The sequence below is a fragment of the Phascolarctos cinereus genome, unplaced genomic scaffold (genome assembly GCF_003287225.1).
Source record: "Phascolarctos cinereus isolate Bilbo 61053 unplaced genomic scaffold, phaCin_HiC Scaffold_3;HRSCAF=262, whole genome shotgun sequence".
Taxonomy (NCBI): domain Eukaryota; kingdom Metazoa; phylum Chordata; class Mammalia; order Diprotodontia; family Phascolarctidae; genus Phascolarctos; species Phascolarctos cinereus.
The window spans coordinates 241,186,846-241,203,627 of NW_027555736.1; the positions used below are offsets into that span (position 1 = coordinate 241,186,846).

The 16,782-nt window shown below is 37.9% G+C and overlaps 1 long non-coding RNA gene across 1 annotated transcript in view; it reads left to right on the top strand.

Moving 5' to 3' along the window:
* LOC110208471 (uncharacterized) overlaps positions 1 to 8,814 on the top strand; it is a 51,606-nt gene extending 42,792 nt beyond the window's left edge. Inside the window, exon 4 of the long non-coding RNA XR_002324505.2 lies at positions 8,555 to 8,814. This is a non-coding gene — a long non-coding RNA (uncharacterized LOC110208471). The remainder of the gene's footprint in view (positions 1 to 8,554) is intronic.
* Positions 8,815 to 16,782: the final 7,968 nt, after the last annotated feature.

Sequence of the window (16,782 nt, forward strand, 5' to 3'; positions counted from 1 at the left end):
CAGCAACTTTGGGAGGGGGTGAAATTCAAGAATCTCAGAAAACAAATTTTCAAACTACATCTTAGTAAAAGCATGGTAGTCCAAGCCCTCTCTTTCTGAGTCTCAAAATAAATCTTGAGTCTCAAAGATATTTGAATGTGAAAGCTAGTTATTGCCGATTCTGAAGTTCTCAAGGCCAACTTTTCAAAACCCATCAGAAAATGCATGTATAGCAGCAGCTAAGTGGTGCAGTGGATAGAGCACTGGCCCTGGAGTCAGGAGGACCTGAGTTCAAATCCGGCCTCAGACCAGACACTTGACACTCACTTGCTGTGTGACCCTGGGCAAGTCACTTAACCACAACTGCCTCAAAAAAAAAAAAAAAGAAAATGCACGTATACAGATATTGTTTCCCCCAACCACAGTAATTGTACTCTGAGGACTTAAATATGCTACAGACTAAACCAAACACTACAGTACTATGGGTTTGAACTGTTAACTTTTCCTATGTAACAAAGGGAAATTAATTCAGAAAGGAAAGAAGAAATCTTGTTAAGTATAAGGCATTTTCCTGAAGAAAAATACTTAATGATTCTGAGCTCAATACAAAGTCTTTGCAATCAGAAAAAGAATTAAAAAATAAAGCTTTCCAAGGAGCATTAGCCCCTTTTTCCAAGCCTATACTGATAATCACAAATAGATAACATTAAAAAGGTGATGCGGCACCAATTTTTTAAAAATCTGTATGTGTGTGTGTACATGCACACACATGGCGCACGTGTGTAAATGCCTTATTTCAGTAGTGGTTCTCAGAAATCTGCTTTTGTAATGTCTCTGAAACAACAGTCCTAATAGCTAGCATTTATACAATGCATTTTATGTATTTTATCCTCGTAACAACCCTGAGGGTGGGTGCTACCATTATCTCCGTTTTGTAGATGAGGATACTGAGGCAGAAGGCAGTGAAGCGAATGACCCAGGGTCACACAGTTTTTGAGTTTAGATTTGTTCTTGAGTCTTCTTGACTCTAGGTTTAACATTCTATGCATTGTTCCACCAAGCTCTCTCTGGCTAAAAGACTATAAAATTTATATTTAACTAGCAACAGATGCTTCAGTAGAAGCATTTGCTCCCTGGCACAAATTAGGTGATTTTTCAAAATGCACTCTTGTTGAAAATAGTGTAGGTTGGACACTAAAATGTAGCTTTTACCTGGCAAATATAACTGGTAAGTGCACCATTCATTTTGCACTTCCTTTCTGTAATTATCACATGATTTTATAGTATATTTGTGTATTCAACTAACAATGCAGAAAATATTTGATATATGGCTGATAAATGTAGGTCACTCTGCTAGGCAGTTAGGTTATAAATAGGGGGAGGGGAAAGAGATAATCTTTTCCTTTAAGAAGATGACAATCTAATATAGGAGAATGTGACACATATGTTAGAATGTAATACGGACAAAAGATTCCTAGTTCTTAGCACAATTTTGCACATGCCTTCATTAAAGCTTTATTGGAAAAAGAAATAAACAAACAAACAAATAAATAAACAAACGAATGCATGGATAGATAGACAAACAAATAAATAGATGGATGAATAAATAAGTAAATAAAGCTTTATTGGACTAGAAAAGGGAGAATGTAGATAAAATGCTCTGGGAATATATGAAGAAAGAGAGCATTTTAGGCTGAAGAGAGGGGTGCAGGAAGGGACAGAGATTATTAAAGACTTCATGAAAGAGGCAGGACCTCAACTGGACCTTTTATTTTATTTTTACAAGCATTTACTATCACTCTCTGCCACTATCCCCTCACTGAATATTTTTTAAATGAAAAATAAAATATGATGACAAATATGAATAATACAGCAAAACAAATTGGCTTGCTCCAAAAATAGATCTCATTCTGCAATTTAAGTCCATTCATCTCTCTAGCAGGAGGTGAGGGAGCTGTTTTATCTTCAGCCCCCTGGACTCATAGTTTATCATAACATTGATCAGAGTTCTAAAGTGTTTCAAAGATATTTTTATCTATATATTGCCTTTGTATAAATAGTTCTAGTTCTGCTCATTCCGTTCTGCATTAATTCATAGATGACTTTGTAGTTCCTTCTGAAATGGTATAATTCATTACTTCTTATGGCACAATAATATCCATTATATTCACATGCCACAATTTGTTTAACCATTCCCCAATAAGTGAACACTCTTCCATTTCCATTTGGGGGCTACTAGGAAAGAAGCAGCTACAAATATTTTTGCATACATAGGTCTTTTTATTCTTTCTTTGATCTCTTTGTGGTATAAGCCTAGTAGTGGCATAGCTCAGTGAAAAGGTACACATAATTTAGAAACTTAGAGGGGCATAGTTCCAAGCTGCTTTACAGAATGGTTGAATCAATTCACAGCTCCATCAACAGTGTACTAGTGTGTCTATTTTCCCACAGCTTCTCCAACATCTGTCCTTTTCTTCCTTTATCGTCTTTTTCTGATAAGTATATGAAGTAGAACTTCAAAATTGTTTTAATTTTATATTCTCTGATTATTAGTGATCTGGAGCAGTCATTAGTGGAGTATTTTTCATTTAGTTTTTGATTATTTCAAAAGAAAAGGACCTCAAAAGGGGGAAATGAGATTGTATTTTATTCCTCTGTTAAACTGTAAAGAGAGATGGTCTAAATTTTTTATTCCCTCTTTTCTTTAGGTGGTAACAAGTTTCCCACTCAGACCTCATAAAGCACTTTATTTTGAAACTTGTTAATGCACTTACCATGTAATATTTTTTATTGATCCCCTAGTCAGTCAATTGGTCAATCAATAAACATTTATTGGGTGCTTACAATGGGCCAGGCACTGTGCTCAGGCACTGAGGATACAAAGAAAGGCAAAAGCACTGCGTCTGTCCTCAAGGAGCTCACATCATAGACTATTAGCTCCAGAAAGTCAGAGACTGTCTTTCTTCAACCTTTTCTCTCTTCTGGTGCCTAGCACTGTGCTCTGCATGCAGTGGGTACTTAATAACATTTTTCAAATTGAATTGAATTTAGCTGAGTTATCATCTGATATCATCTCCTGACTCTCAGACTTGTGCTCTTCCAGGTACACCTTGCTGCCTCTTAACATCAAACTATCTCTTTTTTTTTTTCTTGGAAGAAGACTTAGGGCAAAGCTATCTGTGGCCATATTTTACATATAGTCGTATCTTCTCTAAGCCGTGCTGCTCACTTCGCTCCTGGCTCACTCTCCATACAGCTGCTTTGCCCCAAAATGAGATTGACTCCACCAGGAGGATGACTAGATGATTGGTGAATCCTTGAATCTAGCCACCATATCATCAGAAGTCTCAGATATATTGGGATATTGCTGTAGTGTAGGAAATGATGAGTTGATGGACTTAGAAAAAAATATGGGAAGACTAGGACTTGTGAAGGAAGAGGATATCCACCCTCAGAGAAACAGAAAACACTTAAGTATAGTACAGTCTTACATAGATGCATATGACTGTATATGTTTATATATGAGCATGATTATAGATATCTATTTATATGCATGTGTATATAAGTACATATGTATGTCTATATACATGTATATGTCTTTGTATAGGTGTATATAAGTGTTTGTACGTGTATATATTTATATTACATATATATATGTATGCGTGTTCACATGCATATATATATGTATGTACATGTCCATCTTTAATTGTACCTTCTTGGGGGAGGAAGGGGGGAGGAAGGAAGGAAAAAAGAACAAAGTAAAAAGTGCACAGCAGAGAACAAAAGAAAACTTACAAGGAAGCAAAGATGGACAGCTCTGAACACAATGAGTAGTATTTATTATATAGGCTTTCTTGAAATGGAAATTTATTGCTGTATATTTTGAATCCTCTCATGTTCTGCTGTGCACATGGCAATGCTTTTTTTTCTTATTTTGTATTTAAGTTTATAATGTTTCTTTTTCTTTTCTTATTGTGTATTTAAGTTTCAAATAGATTGATTTTTTAAAAAAAGATGTCTCAGCTACTCTGTTCACTTTCCTTCACCCTTGCCCCAGTGAAGACACTCTCTTCCCCAGGGGTATTGTGAAGCTCAATGAGTATAAAATACTCTGCAAACCTTTAAATGCTCATTGGATAGACTGCCAGGCCTGGAGTCAGGAAGACTCATCTTCCTGAGTTCAAATCCAACTTCAGGCACTTCCTAGCTGTGTGACTCTGGGCAAGTCACTTAACCCTGTTTGCCTCAGTTTCCTCATCTGTAAAATGAGCTGGAGAAGAAAATGGCAAGCCACTCCAGTATCTTTGCCAAGAAAACCCTAAAGGGGATCATGAAGAGTTGGACATGACTGAAAAGAAGTGAACAACAACAAAAAAGTGCTATATAAATATCAGCAGTAGGAGTAGGAGTAGCAGTATTATATATAAGGCTCCAGTCTGGTGATGACTTCATTCTCTGAGCCTTGATCACCTCCACTGAGCTCAAGCAATGTTTATAGAGTAATATAAAAATGTGCTGGTAAATGTTTGCCAACTGATCTCTTAGAGGGAAAAAAAGTATGCATATACTTTCAAATTTAGTCTACATTATTAACACTTTCTTAAGTCTAGAAAACAAGATAATAAATCAAGTCTGACTTGTAGGCAACTGCAATTTCTGAGGAGCTCACACCAAAAATTTAACAGGGTCTCCCAATCCCTTAGAAGTGGCTTCAGCACACCCCTGCCACTTTCCCACTGCTTCTTTATGTATTATAAACTCCTCAAGAGTAGGCCCAATCTTGTTTTCTTGTTTCTGTATCCTTAGCAGTTAGCACAGTGCTCAGAAGTAGTAAGTGCATAACAAATACTTTAGCTAATCCCTTTATCTACAATTATGTGTGGCACTCTTTGCGAGTGGAAGAAAGAGAAAGCTGAGATTTGAAGAAGAAAAAAAAAAGACCTAGGTTTGAGTTCCAGGTCAGTCAATAAACATTTGTTAAAAAGGCAAGACAGTCCCTGTCCTCAAAGAGATCACCATTTAATTTGGGAGAAAATATGCAAACAACCATGTACAAACAAGCAATATACAAGATAAAAAGGAAACAAGAGAGGGATGGTGCTAGAATTAAGAGAGATTGGGCAAGGCTTTCTGTAGAAGGTAGAAGGTAGAATGTAATCTGGGACTTGAAGGAAATCTGCCACTTACCAGCTATGTGGCCTTGGGTAACTTTCATAACCCCCTTCAATCTTAGCTACTGCATGAATAAAATGAAGGGGTTAAACCAGACTATCTCTAATGTCCCTTTCCATTTCTGACCTTCTATAAGTCCGTGATTTTACTTATCTGAAAAGCTGATTTTTTTTTAAGTTTGCATGAAAAAGGTACAGAAGTAGCAGATGGACAAGTGGCATTTGAGCCAGGAAGACCTAAGTTTAAGTCCCAACTCTGACATGCACTGGCAAGGGATCCTACTTAAGTCACCCCGGGTTAGTAACTCACCTCGCAGTACTCTGGCCAGCTCTCTAAGATAAGGCTTCTTATCCCTTTTTGGTAATCTGGGCAAGTTTATGGACTCCTTCTTAGAAGAATGTTTTTAAATGCCTAAAATAAACATAAAAAGAGTATAAAAGAAATTAATTCTATTGAAATACAGCATCAGACTTTTTTTTTAATTCATGGACAGTAGGTTACCAACCCTTGATCTAAAATGTTAATTTGCAAAGAAGATGCTATCCTCAATTGGCAAGGAGAATTTCCTTATACAGGAGTTTTCTATATCTATGAAATAACAAGTGTAGTCCCTATGTCTTTTAATAAATTAAATTACACATAGTAAAAACACAGAGGCTATTTGAATTTTTAGTCTTACCTCTGCCACTAACATACTGTGGACAAATTACTTTATTTCACCAGACAATTGTTGCTATTTAGTTGTTTCCATCATTGCCCAACCCTTCGTTTTCTTGGCAAAGATACTTTAGTGGTTTGCTAGTTCTTTCTCCAACTCATTTTACAAATGAGGAAACTAAGGCAAATAGAGTGAAGTGACTTGCCCAGAGTCAGTCACACAGCTACTAAAGCGTCTGAGGCTGGATTTGAACTCAGGAAGATGAGTCTTCTTGACTCCAACCCCAATGCTCTATCCATTGCGGCACCTAGACACCACAAATCTATAAAATAAGGGAATTGAATTAAAAGATCTCTGAGATTCCTTTAAACTCTCTAACTCTATGACTGTTTATCATGTGTCACAAATGTAGCCATTGCATATGAGAAATTATGTAGTAGAGATTTCCACCACCACTACTCTTCCCCTCTGTGACTTAAATCACAGTTGTGACTTAAGGAGAACTAAACTGCTCATGTCTGATAAAATAACTTGAAAGAAGGAAGTTTTCTGCTCAGTAACTGGAAAAGGCAGTATCCTTCCCCTTTCACTTTCTCTAGAACTACTTATGCCAAAGAAACACTCAAAATAAATTACAAAGCATATTATAATAATAGAAAATGAAGAATACAGTTTGAGACAAATATTAGAGAAGTAAAATTATATTCTAAGCAGCTCTTAGGATACCTGTGCTATAAATGTAATAGCACAGTGTCCTTTGGGCAGTACTTTAGCCCACAAAAGTGAAAAAATTAGCAAAATATTTTACCTATGTGGACTAATCCCTAATAAAAATCAAAGGGGCCATATCGAGCTCTTTTATGGCTCTCTCTGTCTCTCTGTCTCTCTCTGTGTATGTGTGTGTGTGTGTGTGTGTGTGTGTATGTATGTATGTATGTATGTATGTATATATATATATATATATATATATATATATATGTATACAGCACCTAAGTCACCTTCCCTTGTCACATTTAAGACCTCCAGATAAGCTACCCCAGGTTCAAAGTATTCTGAGTCCACAGCCACTCAAAACCCTATCACAAAAACCCCCACCAATGTATTTATATTTGCCAATAAGTCGGATGACACAATTAATATTTTAAGGCATTTAATGAAAGCATAATGAGAAATGTAGCAATAGGATATTTTCTTCGTAAAACTCTAACATATACACTACCAATAAAAAGAGTAGTCACATGTAGGAAACACACACGGACGGATATATGTGTAGTCCCTCCATGGAGGCAGCAGGAAAACAGAAAGTCCTTCTACTTCTCCTCTAGATAGAGAATAGATGTGTGAAAAGAACATATTCATGAATTAGCAGTTCATGCTTCCAAATGTTATCAGTGCTGATACATGATGGTAATATCAGTGCTTTCCTAGTCAGTCCCTACCAGGCATGTGGGTATGGCAAACAATATTTGCCAATGCTCTGCTGTTGCCATAGTCATCATAAAATATCACTTTCCTAGACATATGGTTATAGAACTTTTTCTAATATTTCTAATATTTCTGGGATCCTTGGCTAGGGTGCTCCCTTCCCCCCATAAGAAAAGGAGTGGCCGCTGCCATCTCTCTTTTAGTTTAGAACCCAAAGTCTTATGCTTCAACTGTTCTAAAGATGGAGTAAGACCTTTCCATACCCAAGATCAGATTAGGGAAAAGTCCTCAAGTTCTTCTCCCTTGAAAGAGACACTATCGAGCAAATGACACAAAACATTATGAAATGCAAAATGGATAATTTTAATCACATTAATTTGAAGAGTTTTTGCACTAACAAAGCCAATGCAACTGAGATTAGAAGGGAAGCAGAAAACTGGGAAAGAATTTTTACACCCAGTGTCTCTGATAAGAATATGAGTCATTCCTCAATTGATAAATGGTCAAAAGATATGAACAAGCAGTTTTCAGATGAAGAAATTAAAGTGATTTATACTCATATAAAAAAATGCTCTAAATCACTATTGATAAGAGAAATGAAAATCAAAACAACTCTGAGGTATTAAGTCATATCTATCAGATTGGCTAACATGACAAAACAGGAAAATGATAAATGTTGGAGAAGATGTGGAAAAATTAGAACACTAATGCATTGTTGGTGGAGTTGGGAAATGATCCAACCATTTTGGAGAACAATTTGGAACTATGCTCAAAAGACTTTAAAAATGTGCATACCCTTTGACCCAGCAATAGCTCTAGGGCTGTATCCCAAAGAGATCACAAAAATGGGAAAAAGACCCACAGGTACAAAAATATTTATAGCAGCTCTTTCTGTGGTGGCAAAGAATTGGACATTGAGGGGATGCCCATCAATTGGGGAATGGCTGAACAAGTTGTGGTATATGAATGTAATAGAATACTATTGTGCTTTAAGAAATGATGAGCAGGCAGACTTCAGAAAAACCTGGAGAGACTTGTATGGACTGATGCTGAGCGAAGTAAGGAAAACCAGGAGAACATTGTATACAGTAACAGCCACATTGTGTGATGACTAACTTAGATAGACTTAGCTCTTCTCAGCAATGCAAGGATCTAAGACAGCTCCAAGACTCATGATGGAAAATGCTATCCATATCCAAAGAAAGAACTATAGAGTCTGAATGCAGATGGAAGCATACTGTTTTCTCTTTTATTCCTTCTGTTTTGTTTTGTTTCTTCTTTTTTGTGGTTCCTCCTATTGTTTTTAATTCTTCTTCACAGCATGACTAATGTGAAAATACATTTGGAAAAAAGAAATAAAGAAAGAAAAAGGCACTATTGTTTCACAGAGCCTTAGCTATGTGGAACATCTCTCACCAGAAAAGGCTGTATCTCCAGAAGCCAAGTTATTTTGAAACAGAACAGACAGCCAGCTAGACAAAGCCTTCAAAGAAGTCTTTCTCGGTCCTTTCAGGTGTTCAATGTTCTCTCTCTCTCCTCCAATTGTTATCTATTTACTTACATCTATATGTGTTGCATCCCCCCAATAAAATATATGCTCCTTGAGATTTATTATGTTTTTGTCTTTGTGTGCCCAACACCTATCATAGTGCCTTGCACATAGTAGGCACTTAATAAGTGTATATGAATGGAATTAAATTTTTGCATCCTTTAGTAAGCTTGAATTCCTTCTCTCCTCTCCTCCCTCCCTATTTGGAGTTATTCAAATTTTAGCTCTGCTTTTTTACTAACTGTGTAACCTTTAGACAATCCACTTAAATTCTCCAGGCTTTCATTTCCTCATTTAAAAATGAAAGGTTTAGACTACTTGCTGGTTTGCTGTTGCTGTTTGTACTTCATTCTCGAAGACACCAGGAAGGTGATGCCATGACATGCAAACAAATTGGATTTAAGTGAGGGAGGGCTGTGCAAAGTCACCAGCCTCACTTTCACCTCCAGTGCTATCTGCATCCAGTGGCCAGATATAGATCAGGACAACTAGAGATGGCCCAGGATACACTGGGGATCCTTGGCCTTTTCAAGCTAAGTCCTTAACAGGTCTCAGTTTGAGTGATACGTGATTAAGGCTTAATAAGAAATGAAGCAAAGAATGCAGTTTAGACTAGATCAATAGTTCTCAAACTTTTTGATTTCAGGACTCCTTTACACTCTTAAAAATTATTGAGGACCCTCCTCCAAGAGATGTGGATTGTGTGGGTTATATCTATCAATATTGACTATATTAAAAATGAAAATATCTTAGTATCCCTCTAAATACTTAATATTCTTCTGACTAGGTTTGACCTCAAGAACCCCCTAAAAGGATCTCAGGAACCCCCAGGAGTGCCTGGACCACACTTAGGGAACCACTGGATGAAATTATTTGAGGCCTCTTCTAGCTTGAAATCTATGATAATTCATGTTTCAAAAATAATATCAATTAATGAAACACTGCTTCCTCTACCCCCCACCATATCACATTACAAGTACTTGGAAAATGTACTTAAAAATTAGTTGCTGATGCAAGTTAGGGAATAATGCCTAGCTTTCAGAAAGTTGAATCCACCCCAACACACACACACACACACACACACACACACACACACACACACACACACACACACACTGTGCTACTTTTGGGTTTTGTTGTTGTTGTTGGAACTCTCTTTACCTCACTGAGGCCAGAAAGGCAGTAGCTGACCCTATCCCACTGCTAACAGGCAAAGGAGCATTGACCCACTTTGTTTCCATCCTGAGCTGGTTTGCCCTTCCTTAAACAAGCTGTTGGCTCCCTGCTCCCAAGGGTTTACCATGTTGGATTTAGCGCAGACACCATAACCATTTAGCCCACTGCAGTTCAGAAGTCCTGAGTTCAAGTGATCCAGCAACCTCAGCTTCCCAAGAAGTAGAGATCACGGGCATGTACCACCGTGCCTGGTTTGTCCCAGTTATAAATCAGATAATATCAGATCTGGTCCAACTCTTTATTTGTTTCGATGTGAAAACTGAAGATCACAGAAGTAAAATGACTCGCCCAGGGTCACATAGCTAATTGATGAAAGACCCAAGACTAGAACCCAGGTTTTCTGACTCCAAGTCTATGTTCTTTCTGTTTCCTCTCCTTTAATGTATATAGAACTTGTCTACTAGGTTCCTGTATTGGTAAAAGATAGAGATGGTAGATATTAGTAATACAGACCTATTCTGTCTCCCAACCACAGTCTCATCAATGTTAAGCCAAAAATAGACTGCTGAGCAGAGTCTGGCATGGATGACTGAAACAGCATGCTAATCAAAGCTGGAGTCAAATGGACTAATATGCCTCTCTTTTCCCTGGCATCAAAGCCAACAACTGCATTTCGCAAAATTCTGTACAAACTCACTAATTTGTATTCTACTAAATTGTAACTAGCAATATTTATCAGAGCCAAATCACAGGGAGACAAGAGGACAATCTCTCTGTTGGGAAACAGGCATTTAATCTGACCTAAAATAGCTACCACTACCAGAAAAGGACTGATGAATCCTAGTCGGATAAAATCTTTGAGATTTATGAGGGCAGCCACATGACGAAGTATTGTGACTAAGGCTAAGGCTGCTCTGAAGAATGTGGAAAACAACTAAGGCAGCTCTGAAGGGAGGGCAACCATGCTTGCTATGATTCATCAATACTCAGTTTGGGGATAAGGTAGGAAGGGATATGGCTCTGAAGAAGGGAAGGGGTAAATATGCACATGCTCTAAGGACTGGGCCTGAATTAGCCAATCCCCTAGTATATATTTATTTGTAAACATGCCTTAAACATAGTAGTTGTTCAATAAATGTTTGTTGAGTTGAATCAATTAAATTGAATTAAGTAAAAGCCCTAGTTAGTAACACTATTAGCCAAAAATCTATGTTGCTCTTGAGGTTATTTTTTTTTTCTATATTAATGCTTTTATTAGGGGAAATCATTTGTCAGATGACTGAAATAGAATGGATAGTTTTGCAAGCATTTAAGGTAAAGCTATGATCTTAAATGTGAACTGTTAAGTAAAAAATAGTAATAGCAATGTTATGCATTTAATACTGATTCAATTAAATTGAATTGTTAAATTGAAAAGAAATAAGGAAGAAGATAATGGAATGAGATATTTAGGCTGACTGATATGCCATGGTACCATCTAAAAGGTGTGGGTTTGAGCTTTTGCCTTATTGTATTCTGGCCTTATGGGTCAATCTGTAGAAAAATACTATTTTAGAGACAGATCAGAGACAAGCATTTCTTTCCTATTTAAAGTAATACATTGTTTCTGAGGGATTAAGACTATGCTTGAAATGCTTCATCTGATTACCTGGAGCATGTTCAGTCCACTGTAAAGACAGTCATGCATTTTTAATGAAAAGCATTCATTCTCCCAACTGTTAGGTTCCAAAATTGACTTTTCAAGCTTTATGAAGGGACACTGCTCATATGACAAGAGTATTGATATCCTATTATTTTATATTAAGTACCATATAACGATGAAATTCATACTTAAGTATGGTGTAATGAGTTAATGTAATGTTCACTGAAAAGCTCAAGAAAGTTTACTGTACAAATGAAACAAAATTTTGTTTTCCTCACTTATGGAAGACTATTTTAATAGCTCTGTGATCTCCAGGATATTGACATTCTTTCCGCTGGTGCAGATTGCAGCCCAATGCTTCCTCATCTTGTGCTTTTCTTATTGATAGTCTTCTATAGATACCACTCAGGGGATTCACCTCTAGGTCTTTCTCCATTTCATGGGCACTTATTGTTGCAATATGAGTAGCTCACTTCTTTTTTGTGATGAGATAGTTTCACAATAAGATGCTTTATGTCACTTCCTATGGGTAGATTATGACTGGAAAAAAATGTTGCTGTCTTCCTGAATCTCTACATTAAGTTCAGTCTTCAGAGATTATGGTTTTTCTAAACTAGTGGTCACACAGTGATATGGGGAGAACATTTATTTAAAAATGACAGTTGTGTGTGCATGCGCATGTGTGTGTTGGGGAGTGTGCAATTTCATACAAGCAGTCTAGTCTTCTGTCTTCCTCATGGAGCAGTACAGTAGAGCGCAAAGTACGCTGGCTTTGAAGTTAGGAGACCCAATTTTAAATCCTGCTTATGATGTGTGCTGCCCACAAATATGTTTATGTCTCCTCTATCCTTAAGTAAAACTTTCACTCAATCCTACAATTCCACTAGCTATTTTCTGATAGTTCTCCTTTTCTCATGCAAAGTCCTTGAAAAAGCTATTTACAATTTTTGCTTGCATGTACCTTCCTATCATTCTCTTCTAAACCCTCTACAACCTAGCTTCCAACCTCAGCACTCAAATGAAATTGCCCTCTCCAAAGTCACCAGTGATCTCTTAAGTCAACAAACATTTTATTAGATATTTTCTGTGTGTTGGGCACCTAGATATTATTTTTATTAGGAATTTTATTAGGTATTTTCTGTGTGCTAAGTTCTAGGGATATAAAGTAAATCAAACATATTCTTTGCCCTTAAGGAGTTCACATTTTAATACAGGAAACAGCATGTGAACAATTATGTGTACATACAAGATATACACAGGGTAAATTAGAGATAATTTCAGAAGGAAAGCACTAGGTCAGGGAAAACATGTGGGAGAAAGACTCTATCCCAAAACCATTGGTATGGGACTCTCTTTTTACTGATGGATATTAATGCCTTGCCCTGTGAAAGGGTCTGGAGAGAGTTGTTGAAAGGTAAGAACGCTTCAGTTCTCATTTTGTCCCTCTTGAGACTCTTCAGGATAAGTCTCTTTTGGGGACTTATCAAGCATTAAGTCACTTCTCGAGCTTCTGTCTTCCAGCTTCAAGAGAGAAGACAGAAGTCAATTTGACTTCAGGATGCTGAATAAAAGGACTCCAGGAAAACATGAGAGGCACTGGCAATCTCCATCATGTCCTTATATCCAGTTTGCTACTCTAGAGACCTCAGGGAGTTTCCTCTTGGGTGAGAGCTGGGACACTCTCTTTCTCCCTCTCTCTCTCTCACTGTTGAGCTGAGTTGTTGTTCAGTTGTTTCAGTTGTGCCCAATTCTTCATGACCCCATTTGGGTTTTTCTTGGCAAAGATACTGAAGTGGTTTGCCATTTCCTTTCCCAGCTCATTTTACAGATGAGGCACTGAGGCAAACAGGGTTAAGTGACTTGTCCTGGATCACACAGACAGTGTCTGAGGCTAGATTTGAACTCAGGAAGTTGAGACTTCCTAACTTCAGGTCCAACACTCCATCAACTGTGATACTTAGTTACCCTGAGCTGAGTTATCTCTCCCTCAGTGGGGGAGATATATGTCACTCTACATACATACATACATACATACATACATACATACATATATATATATATACACACACACACACACACACACACACACACACACACACATACACACACACTTATACTTTCTCTGATTTCTGTTTTTCTAGGATTTGGACAAATGGGTTTCTTTGCTATTCTGTATGTGTGTGCATTGTGGAACTGGTATTTGGTGGAAAAAGGGTCAAGCCTTGGATATAGAGCTTGTAGTCCCCCTTCCCCCCAGAAATGACAAAGAGATCAGCCTTCACCAAGGCTCTTTTCACTTCACTTGAATCTCAAAGGAAGCTGGGGGAACCTGAAGGAAGAGTTGGAAAGAGGGACCATTCCAGGCATGGGAGACAGACAATGAAAAAGAATGGAGTCGGGAAATTTAAAGAGAAACATCAAGAAGCCCAGGGTGGCTGTGAAGGAGAATGAAGAATAACACTGGAAAAGTAAGAAGGGGCCAGGTTGTAAAAAGCTTTAAAATTCAAGCAGATTTTATATTTGATCCTGAGGTATTAGGGAGACACTGGAATTTATTGAGTAGAGATGGGTTATGCATTGTCAAACCTGGCTTTAGGAAGATTACTTTGCTAGCTGAGTGATGAGTGAACTGAGTGAGGAGTGACTTATGGCAGAAAGACCAACCAGAAAACCATTGCAATGATCCAGATGATAAGACTATACCAGGGCAGTGACGGTGTCAGAGGAGAGAAAGGGATGTACATGAAAGAGGCTGCAAAGGTAAAAATGTCAAGAGTTTGCAACAGATTGGATATTTGTAGTGAATGTCAGTAAAAAGTAGAAGATGACACCTAGCTTGTGAGCCTGGGTCACTGTCAGGATGGTGCTGCTCTTGAAAGTGATAGAGAAGTTTGGAAGAGAGGAAGATTTTAGAGGAAAGCTAATGAGTTCTATTTTGGAAAAGCTGAGTTTTAAGATGCTTATGGGTCATCTAGTTGGAGATGTCTAGTAGGCAGTTAGAGATATGAGACCAGAGGTCAGGAGAGAAGCTAATCTCTGAATTGCCACATTGAATAGTCTTATCACATTACTCATCTTTCTTGACCTCTCTTCAGCCTCTAACACCCAATTACCTTCTCTTTCTGAATGTTCTCTTCTCTCTTGGTTTTTCTGAGGTTCCCTTCCTGTCTATCTGATTCAGTCTCCTTTGTTGACTCTTCATTCGTGGACACTCAATGGTTGTATCCTAAAGCTGTGTGTGTTGTCATTCATCCTTTGTTTTTGAGGACCAACGATACCATAAGGGATGTTTTACCTTGCGCATGAATTGGATTTAGTGAGGCAGTTACACAAAGTCATCGAAAGGCCAGTGGCAGAACAAAAATCAAGATGACTGACAGTGAGTGGCACAAGATGCAGTGGACGACCTTGGCATCTTCGGTCTGACCAAGTTCTAAGCACTCTACAATGCCTGCTTCAGCTATCTTCATTAGCTAGTGGAACAAATTGTTCTCATCCATCCATCCTGCTGGAGGAAGTCTTCACATGCTTGGGGTAGATATTTTTCTAATTCACTGATGGGTCTCAGGTCTGTTGGTTACCCTCACCCTGGTTTAGCTCCTCTGCTGAGATGGTTTTACCAGAGTGTGGCCACTGTGCCTGCTACATCTTTTTCAGAGCTACAGCTGAGAGTTAGGTGACAGGTGGACACCAAAGCTAGATGACCAGCCCTCAGAAGGGCTCAGCAAGCCCTAACACCAGAGAGCTAGTCCTGCCTGAACACTCCATATACTACCCATTTGTTATTTGTAAACTTGGAGATAATAAATAGCACCTACCTCTCAGGGTCATTGTGAGGATAACATGAAATGATATTTGTAAAGTGCTTTGTAACGCTTAAAGTGCTTTATAAACATAGCTATTATCATTACTGTTGTTATTGTTGTTGTTGTTGTTGTTTTTGCTGTCGGGATGGTCAAATGAAATATTGTATATGAAAGCACTTTGTAATTGTAAATCACTATATGATCATGCTATTGTTATTGGTCTCAACTCTGTCATTATCTGGGCAACCTTAGGCAATTCACTTGCCCTATTTATGCTTCAGTTTCCTTTTACGTCAAATAAGAATAATATCTACTTATCGCTTCTCAATGCTATTGTAAGCATCTGATGAAATATAGACTTTAAAAGCTTCTGAAAGAGTCAAAAGCATTATAAATCTAAGGTATTCTTGCTAAAAAGTAAACATCCCTCAGTATCAATATAATTCCCAGCCTCACTATTCTCAGAAGCAATTTGGCTCAGGTGGTCAGTTCCTTGGAATGACCCTTTTGTTCATGTTATTGAGAAAGATCAGTGATCAGAAAGATCAAGGACTTCTTAATTCCTTGAGATGGATGAAATATCTACTACATGCCAAGTGCTGTGGTAAGCCCTGGGAATAGAAAGAAAGGTGATGATGATGATGATAGTGGCAGTGGTGGTGGTGATAATGATGATGACAATAACAATAATAGCCAACATTTATATAGTGCTCACTATGTGCTGTGCACTGTGCTAAGCACTGAGGACACAAAGAAAGATAAAAGATAGATCCTGTCCTCCAGAAGGGCAGCTACGTGGCACAGTAGGTAGAGCACAGGGCCTGGAGTCAAGAAGAAGAATTGAAATCCGATCTTAGACACTTACCATCTATGTGACCTTGGGCAAGTCACTTACCTCTTTGCCTCAGTTACCTCATCTGTAAAATAAGCTGGAGAAGGAAATGGCGAGCCACTCTAATATCTTTGCCAAGAAAACCCCAAATGGGGTCACAAAGAGTCAGACATGACTGAAATGACTGGAGTTCATAATCTAATAGGAGAGAAAAAGTACAAATGAACTATATACAAAATAAATTGTAAGTATTCAACAGAGGGGAGGCCTTAGAATCAAGATGGATAAGGAAAGTCTTCCTGTAAAAGGTGGGAAGTTAGCTGGAACTTGAAGCCAGGAAAGCAAGGAGGTAAAGATTAGGAAGGAAAGCATTCCAGTTATATTGGAAAGTCAGTGAAGTCAGAAGAAGAAGTGTCTTGTCTGAGGAACAGCTAGGAGGCCAATGTCACTGGATCAGAGATTCAATGGAAAGTGGGCTGCCACTTTTATTAGGACTGATAAGGTAACACAGAGCTTGTGGTAAGCTCTATTTAGTTACACTAT